The sequence below is a fragment of the Aristolochia californica genome, unplaced genomic scaffold (assembly GCF_029961685.1).
Source record: "Aristolochia californica isolate CCGP_79_NKW_82.1479 unplaced genomic scaffold, dmAriCali1.0.hap1 SCAF_2, whole genome shotgun sequence".
In the NCBI taxonomy this organism is placed as follows: domain Eukaryota; kingdom Viridiplantae; phylum Streptophyta; class Magnoliopsida; order Piperales; family Aristolochiaceae; genus Aristolochia; species Aristolochia californica.
The window spans coordinates 45,425,124-45,437,119 of NW_027181881.1; the positions used below are offsets into that span (position 1 = coordinate 45,425,124).

General features: G+C 43.5%; 1 pseudogene; it reads left to right on the forward strand.

Annotated features, from left to right (window-relative positions):
- The first annotated feature begins 1,709 nt into the window (after window positions 1-1,709).
- LOC137955158 (subtilisin-like protease SBT4.14) overlaps window positions 1,710-11,996 on the forward strand; it is a 10,658-nt pseudogene continuing 371 nt past the window's right edge.

An 11,996-nucleotide genomic window follows, 5' to 3' on the forward strand; every position in this document is an offset into this window, starting at 1 on the left:
GGTGAGACAGATATTCTGCATGTTCAAAATTTCATGTCAAATGTGCTCTCAGACATCAACTGCCTGCAATAACAATTCTTTAAAAGTTCTCCTGCAAAGCAGAAGAGAGTTAGATAGAACGATTATTTTAGAAAAATTACACCTCCCTACCAGTTGGTAAGGTGTCAATTGAATAAGGATTTGCTGAGACAAACGTGCTTCTGAAGTCCATTCCGGGCATAAGATTACGAGTTTATGACTCATTCACAGGTGGAACTCACCAATTTTTTTCCAGTAAATCTGAACTGATTTCAACCTCTGTATCAGTTGGTAAGGTATCAATTGATATGGATTTGCCGAAACATAAAATTTCGTGTTGTCTGAAAACTCTTCTCTGTTGGTGAATATGACCCATTTGTTTTTGTATGTATGGGCCTCATTCATAAAATCAGGAAAATTGACTTCTGTTTTCAGTAAATCCAAACTGATTTCAACTTCTGGGTCTTGATCCCCTTTTAAGAGCAGACCGCTCGCAGTCTGGCTCTTCTTCAACCTCCTGTTATGGGATTCTAATCAAGTCAGGTCCCCTTCTCTCTTGCTTTAGCTAGATACCCGTTCTACATGCTGAAAAAATTCTATTATCAGAATAAACGACCCCCTCAGTTTCTGAACCTGGCCATTTCAAGAACACAAATCAGGGGTGAGCATGACATCTGGACACTCAGAGGAGAGACGTCTGCGTCCAGGTCATCTCTGTTTTTCCTTTAATAAAGTTCTAAACACGTCAAGATCTTTTCATCAATGCTTTATTAACAAGTGAGTGATCGTCGTTGCCCTTCGATTCCTCGCCTTTCGTTCCCCGTCGGAGTTGAGTCCAAGACAATAATGGCACATGCTGCCTTGTCAAGCTAATGCATCGCCCTCGTGGGATGGGGCCATCTGTTCACCTTTCTTTCTCATAATCCCGATAGGGGAATGCTGCTGTAGTAATTGTCGCGCATCTCCGTCCTTTTTCAGGGCGATGACCTGCTCTTCTCTGATCTTGAGACCAGTTTCTCCTTTCCAGTGCCAACTTCGTTCCAGAACCAGGATGAAACGTGTAAAACGATTTTGCAGGTGCGATTTTCACCAGTTATGAAGGGTGCACAAAAATCGGAGGATAAGACGAGGCGGATGCCATGACTCGCAATGCTCTTAAGCACCGACAGAGTATTCACGGAGCAGAAAAAATACTAAGAAATAATGCGATGAATCGATTTGGCTTCCGTATTGTTCAGTTTTGTCATTCGTGACGCCAGCAATCTTCGATTGTGTCGACAGAGGATCTGCTGCATGGATACAGTTTGCAAAATGGGCACAGGGGGGGTTCAAAGACAAGGTCAAAACTAAAGTTAGGGAAAACTCGAATCACAAGGCTAAGAACAGCCATTTGGGACATTGTTTACGTGTCAGCACCCACTCTTCAAGGAAAACCCTAAAAAGAAATGAAGGTACAAGTGAATCTAGGGTTGGCGGAGAAATCAGTTATAAATATTGAAATAATGAGATCTAGAGAGGGACTTAAAAGGTGTTTAAGCTCCTCATCCTAAAAACTATTGTTGTAGGATGGGAAGCTGTAATTAGGTTAAAATTAAGCTCTATTTAAAGGGATTGGGGCTGCTTGAGCCACAATTAATCTCAGTATAAGATGGGACTAGGTTTGCGCATTCATCTGAGTTTAACATCACTAGATGACTTTGATTCAATCCCAAGTTGAAACGTTACTCGAGACTTTGCCCCAACTCTTTAAAGAGGTACGGGCTCCATTGGCTTCATGGCCTGCAACTTCTGCGGAGAAGCTTAATGGGCCGGACCAACTCACTTTCATGGTCGTGGTCCCTGGTGCTAGGGAAGCAGATGATGCCATCTGGACGGCTTCGCTGGTCCAGAGCTCCATCGTCGTCTGTTCGCATTGCCAGTTTCAGTGTATCCTAATTAGGTTGGTTTCAACCATGTGTTGAACCAGAATAGGATGCCGCTTCTGAGAGACTTCTACACAGGGCGGAGAGCAACTTAAGTTGGCAAAATCCACCTTTCATTTGTTTGATAAACCCATTCTTTAACATCTTTGCTCGAAAATAAGAACACATTAAGCTTTAAACAAATTTTGCCAAGTAACATTACTCGATGATTTGAAGGAGGAAATCGACCAAGTAAATCTGAGAATAAAATCTAACCCGAGTCAGTCAACAAGTCACCGACTTGAGAGAGAAAAATGAGGAAACCACGAGAATTGTTTTGATTAGAATTCAACTAGTAGTAGAATTGTACTCATAGCAAACAACAGATGAAGCTTATCAGTTTATAGAGATTCTATTTAATAGCAGTTTTTTAGGTACGTTTGATCAGAATTGAAGTAAGATTATAGTTCTTGATAGGATGTAGAGATACTTAGAATCAAGCAAGATTGATTTGAAGTGAACAGGTGTCTACAATGATCGTCGTAAAAGAAGAGAGATGTATGATATAAAGTGACGAACAAAATGAAGCCAGCCAGAAAGAGATCTTTTACTTGATATTTTCCAATGAAGACATCAGTAGCTCTTGCCTTCTTCCTCTTTGTCTCTCTTCAGCTGCCATTTAACCATGTCAATGCCGACAGTGCCAATGAAAGGAAGGTAGGTACAAAATTCCGTTACATGCTGCATGATTTTGATTGAAGATCGAAACATTTTCTGTTTTTTTTCAAGACTACACTTTGTTCTCATTTGAAATAACTAAACGCTGATTGAAAGAACGCTGCCAACTTCTTTCACTTCAGATTTATGTTGTGTACATGGGCACTGTCTCAAAAACGATTTCGACGGCGGCGACCACTGAAGCCTACCATGATCTTCTTAATTCAGTTTTAGGAGAGTAAGTAAATCTGAAGTTTGTCGTTAATTTTATCAAATAAAGTTAATATTTCTGCCTTAAATTTTATGAAAGAAACTTTAATAAATCTACAGAGTGGCAAGTTGATTTTCTTTTTTTTTAGCAAGAGCGTCGCAAAGGAATTGTTGGTGCGCAGCTATGGCAAGAGCATCAATGGCTTTACAGCGACGCTACTCCCGGAGGAAGCCAAGAGTTTATCGGTTAAATAACTGTATTTTTAAGTACCACTATTCGTCAGTAATTGGATTCCCGGAGAGTGGTAGACATTATTTGAAGTGCAAATACGAACTTAAGAAATAGCTCACTGTTCTATTTGAAATATGCAGAAAAGGATGGTGTCGTTTCAGTGTTTCTTAGCCAGCGACGCAAGCTTCATACAACTAGATCGTGGGATTACATAGGATTCCCCCAAACTGTTCAAAGGCAGCTATCAACAGAGAGCGATGTCATCATTGGAATGTTTGACACTGGTAGCTTCTTAACCATTTAAGCAGGAATGTCTCCATATTTTCGATGATTGAATCATCTTCTATAAAAGAAATAAATAAAGAGTTTGTAGATAGGTTGAAGAGACGGAAAGGCTAAAAAAAGGTCCGCCATTAACACGGCTGCAGCTTTATTTTTGCAGGAATTTGGGCAGAATCAGCCAGTTTTATAATGACGAAGGAATGTCGCCAGTTGCAACCACCAGATGGAAGGGCCAGTGCGAGACACTTCACTGCAGGCTGCAACAAGTACTTCATCAACCTTTCTCTCTCTCTCTCTCCTTCTCTCGCGGGTATTGCCGTATGCTTAGCGCATGTTATACAATTTTCTTTTCTTTGGCAGCAAGATCATTGGAGTGAAGTTTTACCGTTCCGAACCCGATGAAGTGAAAGGCGATGTTTTATCTCCAGCTGATGCCGTTGGACATGGAACGCACACTGCATCAACTGCCGCCGGGGTCTCCGTCAATGGAGCAAGTCTGTACCGCCTTGCTGAAGGAACTACCCGCGGTGCAGTGCCTTCTGCTCGCTTAGCTGTTTATAAAGTATGTTGGGACGACATCGGATGCTCCGACGCAGACATATTGGCAGCTTTCGATGATGCCATTCATGACTGTGTTGATATAAGTTCAATGTCACTTGGTTCATCTTTCCCTATGTACTACTTCGAAGACTCCATGGCCATTGGAGCCTTCCATGCCATGAGACAAGGGATCCTTACTTCCTGCTCCGCCGGTAACGGTGGACCATTTCCTTGGTCTGTCGTCAATTTTGCTCCATGGATCTTCACTGTTGCTACAAACACGATTGATCGGAAATTTCAGTCGAGATTGAAGGTGGGCAACGGCAAAGAGATAATCTCAGTAAGACTCTTTGTTTTCTTTTCGTACCAAATAAAATCTCTGTTACTCGACACTTTTTGAGTATGTTAACGGAATTCTCGGTGGCATGAACAGGATTTCACTCTCAACACTGATACTTCGCGTAGGAAGCCTCTCATTAGACCATCAGATGCCGCAAATGAATCTGCGATAGCTCAGGGCACACAAAAGTAAGAAAAAGTCGCCATAGAATTAACGGTCTTTAATCTCATTTACACTGCCGAATTCTTTAATGTAATTCATTGTTGTTTTCAGTTCATGCGCTATGGGGACTCTGGATGAGAGCAAGGTAAAGGGAAAGATTCTGGTTTGCAAGCAAGATTACGACCCAACTGAAACTGTCAAAGCATATGGCGGTCCATGGTGTATTTGGGAAGTGAGTTATGATTTCTATGACGATTTTGCCGCCGCCTACACGACACCAGTCGTCGCCTTGAATTATTTAACTCAAGACGGTGTTGAATCATACCTCAACTCTACTGGGTATCCATCTTCATTTTTGTAATCCTGATTCTTGCGGCTGACCTTTTTTTTCTAATATATTCTAGAAAAATCTCAATTACATTCATCTTATCCTGATCGACGATGGATCGCTCGTTGCAGAACTCGTGAGGCAGAGGTATGCAAATCAGAGACTGTCTCCGTCTCCGACTCCGCCCCTTTTGTGGTATCCTTCTCCTCTCGAGGTCCCAATGCCGCAAGTGCGAGGATTCTCAAGGTGAGTTGAGAGATCTTCTTTCTCGGTGCGTGCGTGAGTGTTTCCATTCTTCACTTGTTCAATTGATGCAGGAGAAATGTGAGGCGGATAAGTAATCGGATCCATCTTTTCTGAACCCGGTTTGTGTTTGTTTGTTTTGAGCTGTAGCCCAGGCTTGTCGGGGGCTTTGCATTTTTTGTTAAAAATTGTTCTGTGTACATGGGAGAGGGATTATTGATTGTGAATTATATTGAATAGAAACAAGAGGTTTTCTCTCTGTATTTGGGTGACCTATTGCCATTTCCCCCCATAGATTACTGGTGGAATTGCTAGCAAGATAATCACTATCCTATGTCCGGCGTCAGTTGGTATCAGAGCTTTAGGCTAGGGAAGAAGCTAGGTCTCACGGGAGACGCTGCAGCGAGCAGTTAAAGGGTCAACGAAGACGACACTGTCGCCGTCACTGTTGAGCTACCGCTCAACGTTGCTGCCGAAAAAACTCGGGATTCGATCGAACAGAGCTCGGGACTCAATCGAGCAGTGACTTTGGATTTGTCGGAAGATAGGGATTCGATAGGGAAGGGTTCGGCATCGACGTCATCACCGCCGGAACTGCCGTGCAACGTTGTTGTTGTTGTCGCCATAGTTAGATCTGCCGTCGACGGAGCTGGACGAACAGATAAGGTTCAGAGCTTACCAAAAACAGAGGATCGAAACAGGGGCTTCGTCCGAGACCTCGCGCGAGACGTCAGCGCCGGGAGAGGGTTAACATCATCGGAGACGACAGCCGAAGGGCCGTCGGAGCGCGATTTCTGGACAAAGGGCTTCGAACTTCCGATCTTGGCAGATTTCAATAGCATCCAATTTTTTTTTATTTGGGGGAATCACATGCGATTTCGGGAAATTTTGAGAGATTTAAAAAAAAATATGGTTGGTGGTCATGGTCGTGGTCGTCGCGGGCAGCATCCGAATGAGGAAGCTTTACACCGTGGCCGTAATCTTCAGAATGTGATGATCGAAGATTTACAGCGGCAAGTTGCGGAGTTGACTCAGCGTCTGGCAACGTAGGATTTCGGTGATCGTGAGATGGGAAGCCACGATTCCGATACCAGCTTTGAAAATCCATATCGCAATCATGCTCGATTTGGGGAGCACCGCATTCAGAGAGATCGACCTATAGACCTCGGTTTCAGAGTGACGTTACCCAAATTTTCTGGTACGTTACAGGCCAAGGGATTCATCGACTGGTTGTAGGAGATAGAGCGTATCTTGGAGTATAAGGAAGTCCTAGATAGTGTCAAGGTGAAACGGGTTGCCATCAAACTCAAGGGCAAAGCATGTGGGTGGTGGGAGCAGTTGAGGCAATCATGAGACCTGTAGGGCAAGGCCAAAATCACTGATTGGGAGAAGATAAAGGGTCAATTCCTTCCTTTCGGCTACACTCAAACCTTGTTTCAGCGACTTTATTTGTTGCAGCAAGGCTCGAGATAAGTGGATGATTACACGGAGGAGTTCTATCAATTGATCGCCCGGAATGACTTATCTGAGACAGAAGAGCAGATGGTGGCACGGTATTTTGTTTTGGGGGGGGGGGGTTACGACGGCTCCTACAGGATGTCCTCAATCTTCACTTGCTGTGGACCGTTTCGGAAGCATACCAGCATGCATTGACTGTGGAAAAACAGCAGAACAGAAGGCCAATGGTCAGAGCGATCACAGTAGCCGACCAGTTCGCCCTCAGGAATCTCGTCCTGCTCAGCAGCCTCCCCAAGGTACTTCTAACTCAAATATTCGATGTTTTTGTTGTGGTGAGTCGGGATATAAAGCTATTGAGTGTAGGAAACATGCTAGTCAGAAGGGCAAAAATCTTCTGATTGAGGAAGACATGGTAGATGAGCCTGAGGAACTTGGTGAACCTGTATATGATGATGCTGAGGATGGAGAGGTATTGTACGGTGATGGCCATGAAACTCAAGTTGTTTGTAAGAGTCTGTTGACTCCCAAGAGGGATTCAGGGGATGATTGGTTGCGAACCAATGTTTTCCACAAGACCTGCACAGTAGTGGATAAAGTCTGCAAGATGATCATTGGCAGTGGCAGTTGTGAGAATGTAGTTTCTGAAGAGGTTGTCCAAAAATTACAATTGCAAACAAATCTTCATCCCAAATCGTACAAATTGACGTGACGGAATAAAGGCAGTGAGGTAGCAGTAAATAGGCGATGCCTCATTTTTTTTGCCATTGGCATGAAATATTTTGATAATGCTTGGTGCGATGTGGTATCTATGGATGTTTGTCATGTATTGTTAGGCCGCCCTTGGCAGTATGATTGCAACATTATTCATGATGGGCGGAAGAATACCTATTCCCTTAGCATCAAAGGGAAGAAGATTGTGTTAGCCCCTCGTCAGGAAGGGTCCACTCCTACCCCGATAGACGGTCCTCCTAACCTGCTTTCCATGTCCAGGTTTCTCGTATAGATAGAGCAGAAAGATTTAGTTTATGCTCTACTTCCTTACGGGAAGAGTATCACATATGCGACTCCTGAGTTACCAGTAGAGGTGCATCAGCTCCTAGCAGAGTTTTCTGACCTGATGCCAGAGGACCTTCCTCCTAGACTACCGCCTATGAGGGATATTCAGCATCAGATTGACCTTGTTCCGGGGTCCAGTTTGCCTAATTGGCCGGTGTATCGCCTCAGCCCCAAGGAACCCGAAGAGTTGTAGCGACAGGTGGTAGAGTTATTGGATAGGGGTTACATCCGTGAGAGTATGAGCCCATGTGCAGTTCCTGCCCTACTGATGCCGAAGAAAGATGGCTCGTGCCGTATGTGTGTTGATAGCCGAGCAATCAATAGGATTACAGTGAAGTAAAAATTTCTCATTCCTCGCTTGGATGATATGTTTGACCAGTTGTCCAGTTCTAAGGTCTTCTCCAAAATTGACCTTAAGAGCGGATACCACCATATCAGAATAAGACATGGAGATGAGTGGAAGACAGCGTTTAAGACGCAACTTGGGTTGTATGAGTGGATGGTCATGCCGTTTGGGTTATCCAATGCACCCAACACCTTTATGAGGTTTATGCATTAGATATTACGACCATTTATAGGAAAATTTGTTGTCATCTACTTTGATGATATCATCATTTATAGTCCGACATGGGCATCCCATTTTGATCACCTTCGTGTTGTTTTCGCGATGTTGCGGACAGAGCGCCTGTTTGTGACTCGGCTGAAGTGTTCCTTCTTCACTACCTCTGTAACTTTTCTTGGTTTTGTTGTGTCTACTGATGGTGTTCATGCAGATCAGTCGAAGATAGATGCGATCTTAAGTGGCCCACACAAAAGACCTTGCATGATGTCCGCAATTTTCATGGCTTGGAGTCCTACCGTTGGTTCATTCGACACTTCAGCACTCTGGTTGCTCCTCTCACAGAGTGCATTAAAGAACGTGAGTTCCGGTGGTCCAAGGAGGTGGAGGCCAGTTTTCAACTGGTCAAACAACAGATGACAGAGGCCCCAGTTTTGGCACTTCCTAATTTTGAGGTGTTTGAGGTGAACTGTGATGCATTCGGAGTTGGCATTGGTGGTGTTCTGAGTCAGAAGGGGCGGCCCATAGTTTTTTTCAGTGAGAAACTATTCGGTTCCAAGAAGAATTATTCCACATATGATCTGGAGTTTTATGTCATAGTTCTGTCCCTGAAACATTGGCATCACTACCTCGTACAGAAGGAGTTCATTCTATTCACTGATCATGAGGCCTTGAAGTACATCAATGGCCAACACAAACTGAGTCGACGACATGCCAAGTGGGTGGTGTACTTGCAAGAGTTCACATTTTCACTAAGACACCAAACAGGGAATCTGAATCGTGTCACAGATGCCTTGAGTCGTCGTACATTACTCCTTACCACCATGAGCGCTAGAGTTACAGGATTTGAGGGTTTCTCTGCTATGTATGCTACAGATCCTTCATTCGGGAGGATACTTCGCGAGGTAACTAAGGTGAATGCCATGATTTATTTTTGCATCATGGTTATTTGTTTCATGGTTTACAGTTGTTCAGTTCAGAGTGTTCACTCTAGCAGTTGATTATTAGTGAACTTCATAACGAGGGTTACTTTGGGCTAGATAAGACGTTGGCTTTGATATCTTCTCGCTATTACTGGCCCAAACTGCCCAGTGACGTGGCCTATTATGTGGAGCGTTGTTATGTGTGTCAGCGGTCAGAGGGAGTTCTCGCTAATGCATGCCTGTACACCCCGATACTAGTACTTGAAGCCCTATGGATTGATGTCAGTATGGACTTCGTGTTGGGCTTACCCCGTACCCAGAGGACCTTGGATTCTATTTTTGCTATGGTTGACAAGTTTTCCAAAATGACCCATTGTGTAGCTTACAGGAAAACAATGGATGCTGCCAATATCGCCCATCTTTACTTTCAGGAGATTGTGCGTTTACATGGTGTTCCTCGCTCTATTATTTCCGATCGTGACACCAAGTTTATGAGTCATTTTTGGAGGAGTTTATGGGAGAAATTTGGGACGAAATTGAATTTTAGTAGCGCCTACCACCCCCAGACGGATGGTCAAATTGAGCTGGTAAACTAGAGTTTGGGCAACCTTTTGAGAAGTTTGGTAGGAACTAAACTGAAGCAGTGGGATTTGGCATTACCTCAAACAAAATTTGCTTATAACAGTTCGAAACACAAATCTACCGATATGAACCCATTTGAGGTTGTCTATGGTCAGAATCCCTCTGAGGTGCTTGATTTGGCCCCTATTCCACGTGTGGTTCGTCCGAGTCACCAGGCAGATGAGATGGCAACATATCTTCGAGATGTCCATGAGCAGGTGAAGAAGGCTATTCACGAGAGTAATGCCAAGTACAAGGTTCAGGCAGACAGTCGCCGTCGTCAGGTACTTTTTGACGTTGGTGATTTTGTTTGGGCAGTTTTAACTCGTGATGGTTTTCCTGTTGGAGAGTATACTAAGCTTAAAGCGCGGAAGATTGGCCCATGTGAGGTCCTGCTAAAGATCAATGATAATGCCTACAGATTGCGCCTCCCCAGTCATTTGTAGACTTCTAATGTCTTTATTGTCAAACACTTGAGTCCTTATTTTCTGGATTTCGATGCTGTTATTGTGAACTCGAGGACGAGTTCTTTTGAACCTGAGGCGACTGATGCAGGAGAAACGTGAGGTGGATAAGTTATCGGATCCGTCTTTTCTGAACCCGATTTGGATTTGTTTGTTTTGAGTTGTAGCCCGGGCTTGTCAAGGGCTTTGTATTTTTTGTTAAAACTCGTTTTGTGTACAGGGAAGAGGGATTATTGATTGTGAATGATATTGAATAAAAACAAGAGGTTTTCTCTCTGTTTCAGGGCGACCTATTGCCATTTTCCCGCAGATTACCGGTGGAATTGCCACCAGGATAATCACTATCCTATGTCCGGCGTCATCAATCTTTAAAATTTCTTCCATTTCACCTCATTGAGATTTACATGAAAAGTCAGACATTAGTGCTCCTGGTGTGAACATTTTGGTTGCTTATAGTTTGTTGACACCAGTAACCAAATCCAAATATGATGACGGCTTTGTTGAATACAACGTTCTATCTGGAACTTCCATGGCTTGCCCTCTTGTTAGCGGTGCTACCGCTTATGTCAAGTCCTTCCACACTAATTGGTCCCCTGTTGCAATTAAGTCTGCACTTATGACAACAAGTATTATGAAACTGAAAAAGCTTAAAAAATTATTGATCTCGCCAATTACATAATCGTTTCTCACCTTGCAACCATGGAAATGAAGGGTGATTCATACAATTGCTCTTCTGTTGCTGGCGCTGCATTTAGCTATGGCACTGGTCAGATTGATCCATTGCAAGCTATCGACCCAGGTCTCGTCTATGATTTAGACGAGATATATCTTTTTACGTTACGACAGTTTGAGTACCGAGCAGCTGCAAAAAAATAACGGATAAGAAAATCAACTGCACAGAGCTTGGCAAGAGTGAGGGATCCGATGGAATCAATTACCCATCCATGCACCATTTCATGGATGGTCGCGCTGACGATGGATATGGATCCTCCATAGTTTTCTACAGGACTGTCACCAATGTGGGACTCGCCAATTCGGTGTACAAGGCCACGGTTGCATCTCCAGATGGGCTGAATATACAGGTCGATCCTGACCAACTCGCTTTCACCTATTCTAACCACACGAAATCATTCAAAGTGGTGGTCGAGGCCCATGACGTCACAAACGGAGAGCTCACGTGGATGGTTTGTTGGAATGGAGTGACTCAGGTACACAAGGTCCGAAGCCCCATCATCGTCTATGTGTCATGCCCAGGTAGTAGAAGCTAAATAGCACTTCTCATAATATCTTTTTTTTTTTCTCGTTATACTAGTATTTGCCCTTGTTCTTGCTTCCCAGGGAAAAAGTAGTTATACAAGTGATTAATGTTTGACTAGAGGGCTGATGTGGCATGATGATGATGTGTCATGGTGACATGTCATACATATGGATGATGACGATGACATGCTAACACATAAGCGGGAATCAAAAATGCTTGTCGGATGTATTGGCACAACGTAGCATCTCAGCGTGGATTGTGGGACTCAAGGGAGTGATAAGGCTGAGATTTAAAACTTCCACAATTCATGCTACAATCATGGAGAGACATTGTGGAATAAACGACAACAATCTCAACCCAGAATGGTAGTTTGCTAGTTAAGGAAAATAGAGCACATCTCGATTCTAAAACATAGCAAATCGTGGAGTATTCTCAGAGTATTTCTCGGGTCAAAGGTTTTTTATAATTCCATACTTTGTATTTAAATAACATTGTATTCCTCAGAAGACATAAGCTGAGTATTAAACATTTCTCTTTCTTTTGTGTTCATGAACCGTCATTTCTAGTTTTCTCTGTTTTTTTCTTCTTTCATCTTCAGCATGTTGTTTCTGTTTTTTCTTCTTGGTACCAGAGCCACTGTGAGCACGACACAACCCAGCATCTCAAATAGATCAAATAGCCTCC